Source organism: Eubalaena glacialis, chromosome 3 (assembly GCF_028564815.1).
Source record: "Eubalaena glacialis isolate mEubGla1 chromosome 3, mEubGla1.1.hap2.+ XY, whole genome shotgun sequence".
Classification (NCBI taxonomy): domain Eukaryota; kingdom Metazoa; phylum Chordata; class Mammalia; order Artiodactyla; family Balaenidae; genus Eubalaena; species Eubalaena glacialis.
In genome coordinates, this window is record NC_083718.1 from 52,397,660 (window position 1) to 52,410,813 (window position 13,154).

The window sequence follows — 13,154 nt, forward strand, 5'->3', positions numbered from 1 at the left end:
AGGCTAAAACTACCTTCTCAATCAGGGGGATCCTCCCACCCCTATCTTTTACCCCCAAGTCCTCTCCACTGACTTCCTCAAACCCACCCCAATAATGAAGAAAAAATAGAATTAGTGTCTGAGCTGCAGAAGCGGGACTGGTGGACTTCACGCCCCAGAGAACGAGTCCCTGGGTTTAGCAACCAAGCCCTTACGCACAGGTGAGTCAGTGGTTTGAACTGAAGATAGGTACCAGCTGCCCCTCCGCTTTGGTCTGAACGCACAGCCCTATCCAAATCCTCCCCACCTGAGCCATGGAAGGGGGGTGGTGTGGGGGACAGAGGAAGGAAACAAAAGACTGACCAGAGCCCGGAGGCTGGAAATCATGGGTGTGTGTGGATTCGCGGGTGTGGAAGGCAGTGTCGGTGTGTGAGATTAACTGGTGAGAAGAGAGTTGACATCTGAGTGAGAGGCAGCGTGTGTTCCTCGGTGGATGTGTGTGTGTGCTGGGCAAGGCCATGTGAGCACTGACACGGGTCTGCTGTGTGAGAATGTATGTGAGTGTGTGTCTGTGTGAAGGGAAAGTCTCTGGTGCTGGAAAACGAAAGGAATGGTCTCAACACGTCCTCCCCCAGCAGGCACTGCTGCCCTTGGGCATGGCGTGTTGACCTTTTGATTCAGGAAGGCCCATTTTAAGCCAAATTACTATTCGAGGTGAGTCAGAGTATTTTGCTTTCCCATTACTGCCTTACTCAGTCCTTCTACCTACCTCAATTGGAGGGTCCTTTTCTGCCTGAACACCTAGTCAGAGTGAAAGGGAAGGCGATACTATGAACCCAAAGTCCCGTCAGCTGTCAGTCATTTAGAACCAGTCACAAGTGGCTGTCTCAGTAGCCCTGTAAACTATACAGGATTAGAAAAGACTTTCGGAAATGATCAAATCGATGCTTTCAGAGGTAGGACCATAACCCATAGCACAAGATTCATTCAAATCATTTGACAAATATTTCTGAGCCCTAGGCACTGTTTTAGGAGCTGAGAGCACAATCATGAACAAAATAGATGATGATAAAAATAAAGTATATGCTTCTGGGATTAAATTAGATTGTATAACTTTACTGGCTAGTATGCATGATGGACCTCATTCTCATGCTGCAACTTCATCCCTCTACTTCGTGTCCTGGCCTTTGCAGGCTAGAGGGTGGCATGCCTGTTAATTCTCAGAGGAAGCAGGGCTCACCAACCTATTACCTCCTGGAAGAAGTTCCTGGAAGATCAGGAACCCTTGGCTTGTGTCTTCAATGTCACCTACTAAGCAGAGATCCAGTACTAATTCCTTTTGCTCTCTCTACAATGTCCTGTGTTCTCTGTTGCTGCTATAATTCTAGGGACCTAGAATTCCCAAGACAGGATATTATTCACGGAAATGTGAGGACCCACTGCAGTTGAGGCTTACCTTCCTACCTTCTCAGGAGGCAGGGATCACAAATGCATGTGTTAGGGATGATGTAAAGTGTGCTGGGGAGCGTGAGCACCTCTGTAGGGTAGTTAAAAACTGGAAATTCCTAGAGGGTGGAGCCCAAGAGGACAAAGGCAAACATGATGGCATAAATGGCTTTGGGAATGGACTTGGCCTAAGGACAGTAATGCTGGGAAGAAGGCACACTCTCATAGTCACCTCCACCTGGCTGTCACAGCTCTTGAGTCCTTTGAGATCTGTGAACTTCTTTCCTGCTTTCCGATGCCCCCATTCTCCCAGTCCCCAGAGGGCTACAATTTTAATGGCTGAACAATATCTTATGTGTCTTCAATAGTTTTCACTTTATGTAAATCTAACTCCAAACCTCTGAGGTCAGCCTGGCCACACATGTATTACAACCCTGATTTGGTGGACAAATTAGAGTTTCAGAAATGTTAAGTAGTTTTTCCACATCTGATAAGAGGCAGATTTTAGACTTCTAACAGATCTTTCACTTGATGGCTTTTTCCAATACCCAGGCTAATTTCTCAGGGGCAGTAATAGTGTAATCCCAAATTGTTCAACATCAAGAGAAGAAACTCTGCAATCACGCTAAGCCTATGGGAATGCTGGGCTTACCATCCTCAAATTGAATCTGATCAGTGGCCAAATGCTCCTGGGACCACGCTGGGAAGATGCTTAACTGGGAACACATCTACTGCCCTCAAGATCCAGGAGGATCCTTAGAAAAAACTTCAGATTAGGTCACTGCCGTAATGCTCTTTGTAAGGGGAACTTGGTGGGCATTCTCCTTCCCATGTCCCTAGTTCCAGAGTCCTCTTAAAGACCCACAAATGGAAATGTAAAAAAATCAGCAATTGGTCATAACTCTGATTGGAAACCGGTTTCCTAAAATCCCTTTCCAGCCCAGGAGGGAGAGCAGCCATATTTTCATGTTGTTAGAGCACCATCTACTGGTCATTTGTGAGCATATCCCTGTGAGCTCAGGTACTTGGCAGCCAAGCACCTCAGGCGCCACACCTCAGAGCCTAGACATTCCTAGACGTGAGCTCTTGTCACCAGCCCTCTACTCCTGTGGTACTTTGTTGAGGCCCAAGCCCCAAAGGTCACCAACAATGCAATCAGCCATCTCACAGTACTTGAAACGTGCAGCCCCACACACTGGGCACGTGGGTACAAGGTACACACACACACACACACACACACACACACACACACGAGTTAAGACGGTGCAGCCAAAAGGTCTACATGATTTCCTGCAAGAAATGACCTGCAAACTAGAAACCCAAAAGGATCCAAGGAAGCAAGTGAAAAACTTTCCTGGAGTATGAATCCCATGCAGACAGTTCAATTTCAAAGCATTAACCCCGCAACTCCTCTACTCCAGGGCACCATTCAAAGTGCAAGCAAGAGAGAAGCTGACTGGTAGGGGGTCCCTCCAGCATCCTCTGGAAAAGGAAGGAAACAAGGTCACCACGCTCCCCCCAGACCAGGCAGGCCATGGGAGTTTGTACCAAGATGGAGAGATGTGAGTGGCAAAGATGGAGAAGCACTTAGCCTATTTCCCTCATTCATAAAGCTCTTCCCAGATCTGTGAGGTCTTGGGCCATCTTCACAGGAGATTTCAGCCCACCACTGGGGAGTCTGCACACCTTCGCCTCATCTAAAGGTGTGTGCCCTCCCACCAGCCCCACTCCCTCATCTCCCCCTACCCGGCCAGTTCCACTCAGATAGCTTATGCTTAAGTGATCAGGGCCCCTTTTGTTCTATTTTTCCCCTGTTGAGCCTTTCCAAGAAATAGACTCTTATGCAAAGCATTGCTCTAAGGAACATAATGCAGAGAGGATTTGGGATTGGGTTTTAAGAAGAAAAGTTGGCAGGAGACCATGTGCAAATTCATAGCAGAGCAGAGGAGCATTACGGTGATGCAGACATCTTGGGAGTCTGGCAGCTTCCACAATACCTTACAGCCCTGACTTGGGTGAAAACATAACCTCACATCCTTATGTAATGTCTGTCCCTAGAACCGGCATTTCTCAAACCTATGCCTGAGAAACCGCACAGCTCCAACCCTCTATCAGCTAACTATAGATGTGCAAAGTTTGCTAAAAAATATTTTTTAAACCATTCATTTACGACAACTCAATATTTCCTGGGTGCCAACCGTGGTAATGTTATCTCACTGCATCTTTGCTGCAGGACTGTTGAGACACATTCTATTACCTGGGGCCCAGAGGTTCAGGGACGTGTCCAAGTGCACAGAGATAGGAAACAGCAGAGCTGCATCTGCTGGTAATGAGGTCAGGATTCCTTACAATGTGTGACCATTAACATACTGCATGTCAGGATAATGTTTTCCTTGCTTAAGAGTCCGGTCACAGGCATGATCTTAGACCTTGGAGAAGTAAGCCATGACCTTGAGCCAGGGAGTCTCCCAGAGGGTTAAATTTCTAAGAAGGCCCATCACCTGTCCCACAGGGCTGTTATGAAGATTAAGTTCCTTAATACATATCAAGCTCTTAGATCAGTACCTGGCACACAATAAGTGCCGCGTAAGTGTCTGTTAACTACATTTTAGCTGTGACCACTGTACACACAGCAAACACCGCACATCTGACAGCTTTCTGCTTCTGAAAGCAGACTTCAGAAGTGCATCCCACGGGTGGCTGTGGTGTGTGCAGGATAGATGGAGGTGGAGAGAAGTGTAAGTGCCTGAGACTTAGAAAGACGAGGGAAAAGAGAAAAGAAAGCAAAATATTAGAGACCAGAGTCTGAAGACCCCAAAGGTCTTGATACCTGGGACAGTCGTGCTTGTTTACTTCTTTGTTAATTCATAAACCCATTGAACAAATAAGCACTAACCCCTTTTAATGTGCCTGGCATCGTTCCCAGGGATTCTGAGTGTCAAGGATAAATTAGACACAGTCACGGCCCCTAAAAGCTTACGGTTTAAAAGAGGAGAAGGGGAAAACGTCCTTATGAAGAACCCTAAGAGGAGGCAGAATGTGGCGGGCACCCTAAGAGAGCACGGGGTGTGGGGTGGAGGAAGAGCCGAGGAGGGAGGCGTCCCCTCGGGCTGGGGCTGGAGGCAGCTGGGAAAACAGAAGAATCAGTGGCACCCCCTGAAAGAGACAGCATTGGAGACCTGGAGAAGCGCTGGGGGACACAAGAGCCTGGGCGTGCAGGGGATGAAAGGTAGGGAATTCATTAACCAGTCAGCATCTTTATTTTCTTGCAGTGTATCTAAGATCATAAACGAGTCTAGTATTACCACTTCAATCCTTTGTTTTCCATAAGATGAGGTCACTTTTCGGCCTGGACAAAAGTCAAACTTAAAAGACATTAACCCCTATTGGGAAAGTCATTTTGGAGGTTCCGTGTCTAGCCCCAGACAGCCAAGGATGCCTGCCTCATCCCTGTGCACCTGAGCTCCCACCCTCAGTGTCCAGCCCTGCTGTCCAGCCAAGGCAGAGGACAGCAGGACCACTCCACAGAGCTCCAGCTCTGACCAACAGGGGTGAGCCGAGGGTGCCTCGCCATCTAAGGGTAAGAACAACTGACGGAAACACGCCCATGCATCTGCCCCCTTGGCCTCTTGACTTGGAAAACAAAATACAGCCCACACATTGCAAAGCTTGCTCAGCCTGGGTGGGCTCGGGCTGATGCATTCATTCAACAGACAGAAAATGAGAGCCTTCCACGTGTCAGGCGTGGCGTCGTGCCGAGGATCAGAGGGCACTGGGCTGCATCCTGCACTGACTGGCCGCTCTTGAACCACTCACTCCCCACATTTCACTCTTGAAGAAGATGTCCCACCAGCAGGGAAAAAAGCAGCTCAGAGCCCAAACAGAGCCTAGAGGAGCCCTGCCAGTCCAATGTAGAGAACTCGCACCCACCCCGCCCACCAGGCTTGTCTCTCACAGGACTCCGGGTTGGAATCATCACAGATTAAGCCACCACCTTTCCATCACCACACCCCTTCTCTCCCACTCTCTCCTCCGCTGAACAGCTGGTTACACCCACCTGGTATAAAATAATCAGAGTGAATAAGGCATTCCCATATGATATGGACTTGAGGCCAGCTTTGAAACGTGCATCCGGGCAGACCGTACTGGTTTCTGCCCCTTCCAACCCCCAGAAATTGCACGAAGACCCCACTGACCTTGTATGGTCCTTGTTTTCCCCTCCTTCTCCTGGACCGTCCTGCAGGGTTTGGCACCACTGACCTCCCCTTCTTCTCAGAGGTCCGCCCCTTAGCATCCCAGTCCCCACCCCTCCCAGAATAAGAGTAAGAAAAGGACCCACCTCCCTGCCTGGTCCTTCTAAACTCCTCTTATTCCTGTCCCTTTATCGTGGGAGCCCCCATGGGTCTGTCCTCAACCCCTTGACCTTCTCTCTCTGACTTCTCTCCCTCTGGGGTCATGTCCTTACCCACAGTTTCAACTATCCTCTACTTCCACATCTAGCCTCTATCCCTTATCTTTCACCTCATTTCCATAGCCAAATGCACAATTAAGTAATGGGTAACTTTGTACCGACTGGGCTACCCATCATCATCTAAAACTCAATGTATTTGAAAGTGAATTCATTATAATTCCTTCAAAGCAAGCTCCACCTCCAAAAATGCCACTTTCTACCCAGGTGACATCATTCTCCCTGTCAATCACTTGACTTCAGTGGCTCCTCGCTGCCTAAAACATGGCCAAACTCCTTAGCCTGACAACTCAAGACAATCTGAATTCAACCTACCTTTCCAACACCATCTCCCCGTGTACCAGAGCATTAACACAGTTATAACACGTTGTGCCCATGCCTACCTCAAAACTCTTACTCACAGCACCTGCTTCGGACTGACCCAAGCACATGCTTCCTCTTTTCTGCTTCCCCAACTCCGAGGTATCCCTCAAGGTGTGTGGTTCAGTTCAATTCTGCCTCCGCCATGAAGACTTCCATAACCTCTCCAAGTCAATCTGTGATCTCTACCTCCTATAAACTCACAGAGCTTTCGTATCGCTCATCCGTAGTACCTTGTTTACTCACTGTCATGGTTGCCATGGATATAACTTCAACAGTACAGTCCTACTTAAGTCTGCAGTTAAGTATGCCATGTCTCCTCCACTGTGGTATAAGCTTCTCAAGTACGGAAGACATAAATTCCCCTTCATTATTACCTAGAGTGCCTGCATGATGTTATCCTCATAGCAGGCCTTTACTAAATACACAGTCAACGAATGAATGATTGGGTCTCCTGCAACTCTTTTTGGTGAAAAAGAGCTTTGGCATCAACCAGGTAGCTGGTCCCTGTCTGAGGGGCTGCCCTTCTCCTAACACATTCTGCCACTGACTTTGAGTCTCTGTTCTGTTGTCTGATGTTTCCAGCTGATCTTTCTGAGTGTTCATCCTCCCCTTAATAAGAAGGGATGGGGCTTCCCTGGTGGCGCAGTGGTTGACAATCTGCCTGCTAATGCAGGGGACACGGGTTCGAGCCCTGGTCTGGGAAGATCCCACATGCCACGGAGCAACTAGGCCCATAAGCCACAACTACTGAGCCTGCGCGTCTGGAGCCTGTGCTCCACAACAAGAGAGGCCACGATGGTGAGAGGCCCGCGCACCGCGATGAAGAGTGGCCCCTGCTTGCCGCAACTGGAGAAAGCCCTCGCACAGAAAAGAAGACCCAACACAGCCAAAAATAAAAAAATTAATTAATTAATAAAAAAAAAAAAGAAGGGATGCTTACCTCTCGCGTAGGAGATCAGGTGACTCTAACTCAGGGGGACCTTTTCCAGCACAATTACAGCCTCACCCTCATTTTATCCATCATAAATTATGGGGTTCATTCCCCTACGAGGAATATCTCCTGCTCTTTAAAAATGTAGTTGAATTAAGGTTTGGGGAATCAGTTATCAAAAAGAGACATTCAGATCCCTACATAGAGAATATTTTCAGATCCCTTTCCTCAGAAAATAAAACATAGCAGAATAAAATTCTGCTTCAAAAAAAAAAATCGACTACAGAATTAATTGGTTCTATCTCTTCTCTCTACAAAAAAGGCAAATGTCACCATCATACACCTCTTTCCCTTATGAAGAATGACACGTGAAAGAGACACACACACTTTTGACTGTATGCAGACACACGCACTAGCTTCTGATCTGATCTCAAGTTCTGCCAGTCACGTGTCCAAACATATACAAGGAACCTTCCTATGCTGTTGACAGCTTTCAGACAGGCTTAATAATACATTACATTCAAAGGTGAAGAACTATAAGCTCTTTTGAAGATTTCTAAATATTCCTAATGTGTCATTTAAAATGGGAAAGGTGGAAATGTAATTCTCAATCAAAAGAGAGAATTTGTGAAACACTCCTCTCTAATACCCTTAACAAGCCAGTCCCTTGGACACACACACATAGACACACTCACTATACAGCCCTTTCCATTAAAAACTTGTTTTTGTTTTGTTTTGTTTTTCACATAATCACCCCATCACTCAATCACATTCTTCAAAGAAATTCTGCCAGATGTAAAGTGGTCACGTATTAATATAATCACCCAAAGCTTCCTATGATGCTATTTTCCCCTTGTTAAAATAATATCTATTCTCCAATAAGTCATAATTTCATATTAAAAATTCCAGGACTATAAAAAACAAAGAGAAAAAGGGACATGCATCAAGCAAGCAAAGAATAATTACAAAGAAAAGTACTAATTAGTGATAATACTAATTGCAATAGGTATTAAATACATATTATGTGCCAGGCGCTGTCCTAAGCCCTTTACTTTCCTTATTTCTCAGAATAATTCTATGTGGTAGGTATTATTATAATCTGCATTTTACACATAAGAAAAGCAAAACTGAAAGAGACTAAATAATTTCACTTAAGGTCAGATAGGTGGTGAATGACATCACAGAAAATCAACCCTAAGTCTGTTTGACTCCAAAATCCATTATCTTCACCATCACACTGTACAGCCTCTCACTGATATCATAAATAGAGATTTGGGGTGGTCACTTACTTTCATGATGATCCTACAATTCCAAGAGGCAAGAAAATGTCCAGACACTACAGCAGGTTCTGATAGACCCCAAATAAGCGAGTTATGTGTGTGTGAGACAAGACAGACTTATCCCTCAGTCCTGGTTGGGTTTATTGCCCCACCTGCAGAAATGACAGCAGTAGTGCCTGCCATCTGAATCTCAGGAGACTACTGACAGACCAACTGTGAAAACAGACTGTCAAATGCATTGTATTCCAACCCATGCTGGTACTATTAGCCTGACCTGCCTCAGTTCTGCATTGCTACGTCCCCAGGCACAAGGCATGCAAGAACTGAGTCCTCGTTCAAAAACTGTTCCAACTCTCCAAAACTTCTCAAAATACAAAGTGTATATTAGTGTGCACAGTTTACTTATGATGAACATGGTTTTCTATCCCATTTACTTGTTATCCAATGAATGGCCAAATCTACCCCAAATGCCCCAGCCCCTGAGCTCCCTGGTGGGTCACTCTAGGTAGCTATCTGGAAAAGTTTTCAGCCCAACTCTGGAGGGGTCACTGAGGGAGAGAAGGGAGGAAGGGAGAGGAGATGACGCCCAGCAGCAGAGAAGGAGGGTCCACGGCACTGCAGACCCAAATATTAGCCAGTGCTCTGTGTTCAGGAAATCCAAGGCTAGTGGATTCCGACCATTCAGGAAGATGGAGCCTGATCACTCAGTTTGGCTTGAATTTTTTTTTTCTATGAATACTTCTGCTGCCAACGCGTGCCACTAAAGGATTCAGCACACTTAAATCCTCCTGCCTTTCAACTTGTTGTTTCCCTGCCTACCCTCCAGCAGGTAAGACACCCACAGACTCGCGGTGCTCCGGGCTGTAGAATTCACAGGAGTCTATAATGTTCAGGTTATTTTTAAACTTTCAGGCCACTTTCCCTCCCCACGAACAGCAGGCCTGCCATTTAGAACAGTGTTTAACCCACACCCCACCTACTTTGAAACTTTAGCTTTTTGTGTTAAAAGAAAGGAAGCTATCCTCACGCACACACACACACACACACACACACACACACACACACACACACACACACACACGCCCCTAAAAACTGAAGACAGTCACCAGCTCTCTGGAGTGAAAGACCCAGCTCCCAAAATGATGCTGAGCTTGTTGAGATGATGTGTGTGAAAATGCTTTGTAAACTTAGAGTGTCACACACGGTAGGTGGTACTATTGTGATATTTGCAAGGACAGATACCGGGCGTTACAGGTGATGCCAAAAGACAGCTCCCTACTTCCAAAAGGGAATTATACCAGAACAATCAAAGCATTCAAGGCCCTTCATTTGCCTAGGGAGCCAGACAGGAGCCGGCTAAGGGGTGTTAGGTTATAATTTTCTTCAAATTAATTGCTTTTTCTAAGGTGGAAAACATTGGAAGAGAGGGAAAGAAATTCTGAAAACAATTCAACGAAAAGAGAGTGAGGCAGAAAAATGAAAGAAAAAGTTTCAAAGCCCTAACAATACCTACCATTTGTGGAAGGTCTAACTAATAAGCAGCGTGTATGTGTTACCTCATTTGATCTGCATAAGAATCCTCAGAGGCTTCAACCATTTTTCAGATGAGATCAGAGAAACGATGTCCCTAAACTAAGATCACACAGCGAGTATGTGGCAGTGCTAGACTTGGAGCTGGACCTGTCTGATGCCAGAGGTCACATCCCACCCCTCCCCCTCACTGCAAGAGCCACACGGAAGGAGCAAGTGTGGCCTGAACGGTGAGGCTGGGCAAGAATGGTTTCAAGGGCCCACAGTGGAAGAGCTCAGGGTCACTCTGGAGTCAGTGAGGGTCAGGTAGTGGGCACGTAGCCTCCTCCACAACCAAAAATAAAAAGATGGAAAGTCCCTATTCCTGGAGGAAAGCTGAAGGATTTGCATGAGCTATGTCCACACAGCCATCCAGGCTGTGGGGAACAGGATGGCACGGACCAAATCCATCACAGACAGTCCCCTGTGTCTTCCAGGTGGGGGGATACCTCTCAGGCCAAAGGCTGTAGCTTCTGAAGTCCCCTTGTTGCCATACTGGTACCTACCGTAAAACAAATCAAGCAGCTTTTCCCTCACAGCAAACCTCTTCACCACAACTCCGCACACACAGGAGGGAAGACTCACTGGACAGCCTTCTCCTCCTCTTTTCCCCCCCCTCCCCCTCTGGCTGAGGCCCTGAGATGTGATAAAATGATCAGGTAGCTCAACACTTCTACAGCTAAATACGTTCCAAGGGATTTTTAAAACCAGAGTCTGTTTCCCTGGAGGCTATCAGGGTGAGTACACATTCTGCTGCATCCGGGGCTCAGCAGGAACTGGCTTCCCCGCCCCCTCCGGGAGCATCTCCAATCTCCTGTTCTCCCCCCACCTCCCTCGCTGCCCCTTCATCTTCTTCACCTTTTCTTCTTCCTTTTCTTCCCTTTCTTCTTCCTCCTCCTAAAGGTACGCATCTCTCACGGGCTGTTCCCTACCCTCTTCTCTATGTAGACCCTCTCTCTTGGTGATTTCATCCATCTAGATGGCTTCAACCACAGCTAATATACGGAAGATTCCCACATCTTTTCCTTTGGCCTGTTCTGTTTAAAGTGTGGTACCACATTCACAACTGCTCAAAGGCTCTTCCACCTGAATGGCCTGAAAGCGCCATGAATCAACTGGTTTAAAAATCAACTCATCATCTTTCCCTCCAAATCAGCCCCTTCCCGGGTCTCTAATTCTGACTGCAGCACCACAGTCTCCCCCTAACTCAGGCACGAAACTTTGGAATCAAAGTTGATTCTTCCTCTTGCCCATCTCCTCCATCAACCCTTCCCCAAGTCCTGTCAGTTTTTTTTCTATTCCACTTTCACAGGCTTCCTTTCATTCCATGTGCACCACCACCTCTCAAGGTCAGACTTTTATACCTCCTTCTCAGAAGCTGGGAAGAGCCTCCCAACCCATCTTCCTCTTCCAGGTTCTACCACAAGTGTTCACTGCATAACCCAACTCTGACCCTATCCCCAGCCTGCTGTGCAGCAAAATCCAAGAACTTGTTCAATGTTGCACCCCCCGTGCCTAGCACACTGTCTGCTAAAAAAAATCATTACATTTATTTATTGAATGAAGAGATGAGCTTTCTAGTGCCTATCAAATATAACTATGGAATCACGAGACCTTATAATCTTAGGGTTGTAAGCAAACTTAAATGTCATCCCATGTAAGTCCTTGTTTCAAGGACCAGAACTGAACAAAATGCCCTGCCACATCTATGCTCCCAGCAATATCTCCTATGGCTGTGCAGCTCTCACTGCCTGCTCCAATGAAGCAGGACTCTCACCAGTCCACAGACACATAAATACACACCTTCCACAAATGCAAATCCTCCTGCATATCATTTCTCATTTTCTCTCTCCCTTCTGTCCCCCTTCTCTTGTACCTACCTGTCAAAAAACTAGACTTCAAAGCCCAGCTCATGCCAAACCTCCTCTGCGAAGCATTTTGTGATCATAACACAACATGATCTCTTTCTCCTCTGAGAACCTTGGGCACTTTATGACCTCCTGCCTCAGACACTGTGGTGTATGGATCTCTTCTCCCCACTACACTACAAGGGGCTTCATTTATCCGTCCTTTCATTTTCCACACAATTAATGCACTGCCTTATGCCTGGTGGGTACAAAACACATATTTTATTGAATGATTGAATGAATGAATGGTAACTATATGCGAAGCCAAATGGACACAACCAGGACATGGACTTCTTAGGATCTGTGCCATGTTGGGAAGGTTGTGTGGGAATAGCTAGAAGTGATAAACCTGTTCTGCAGACAAGCAGTTCAGCTCTAAGAAGACAATCCTTGGCTCTTACTTCACAGGGACAAGTGTGGAGGCAAACACAGTGGTCGCTGTGAACCTGCAAAGCTCCCAGCATTTTGAGGACACAATTTTCTTCTTTTGGCAGAAAATGAGGAATGTTTTTAGCCCATTTCATTTGATTCATGCTTCTATGGATGTGACATGGAGAGAAGTGGTCTGTGTTAGATAGGAGTGCAAGTTGAATATTAGAGCTTACCTAGTCTAGCCACACACATATCAACCTCCTCTTCTAACCCCTCCTTTTTGTATGAGAAAAGGCAGGTAGAGCAGGGTTTTGTCAACCACAGGCATGTCAACCACAGTACAATCGACATTTTTGAGTCAGATAATTCTTTGTCATGGTGGGCGGGCCTGTGCACTGTAGGATGTTTAGTAGTATTCCTGGCTCCTTACCAACAGATGCCAGAAGCACCTCCCAGTTGTGACAATCAAAAATGCTTCCAGTTGCCAAATGTCCCTTGAGGGGCAAAACTGCCCCTGGTTGAGACCACTGGTATGGAATAATTAAATGAGTTCCTCAAGACCACACGACTCACCAGCACTGTAACCAGGAATGCAGTAACTCCCAGTAGAATGCTCTTGCCACACCAGCACTGTCTTTCACTTCTCTCCCTCATATCTGATGAAACACAGCCTTTGGGGGCCAGAGTGAACTCAGAGCTGCACATCTGGTTTTCTAATAGCCTCATAGCCCTACATGGGGATCCACACCTCAATATGAGACATATTCCTAGCAGAGACCAAAGGGAGAACTCAGGCTGAAGCATAAGAGTGATCATAATCCAATATCATCTGCTTAACG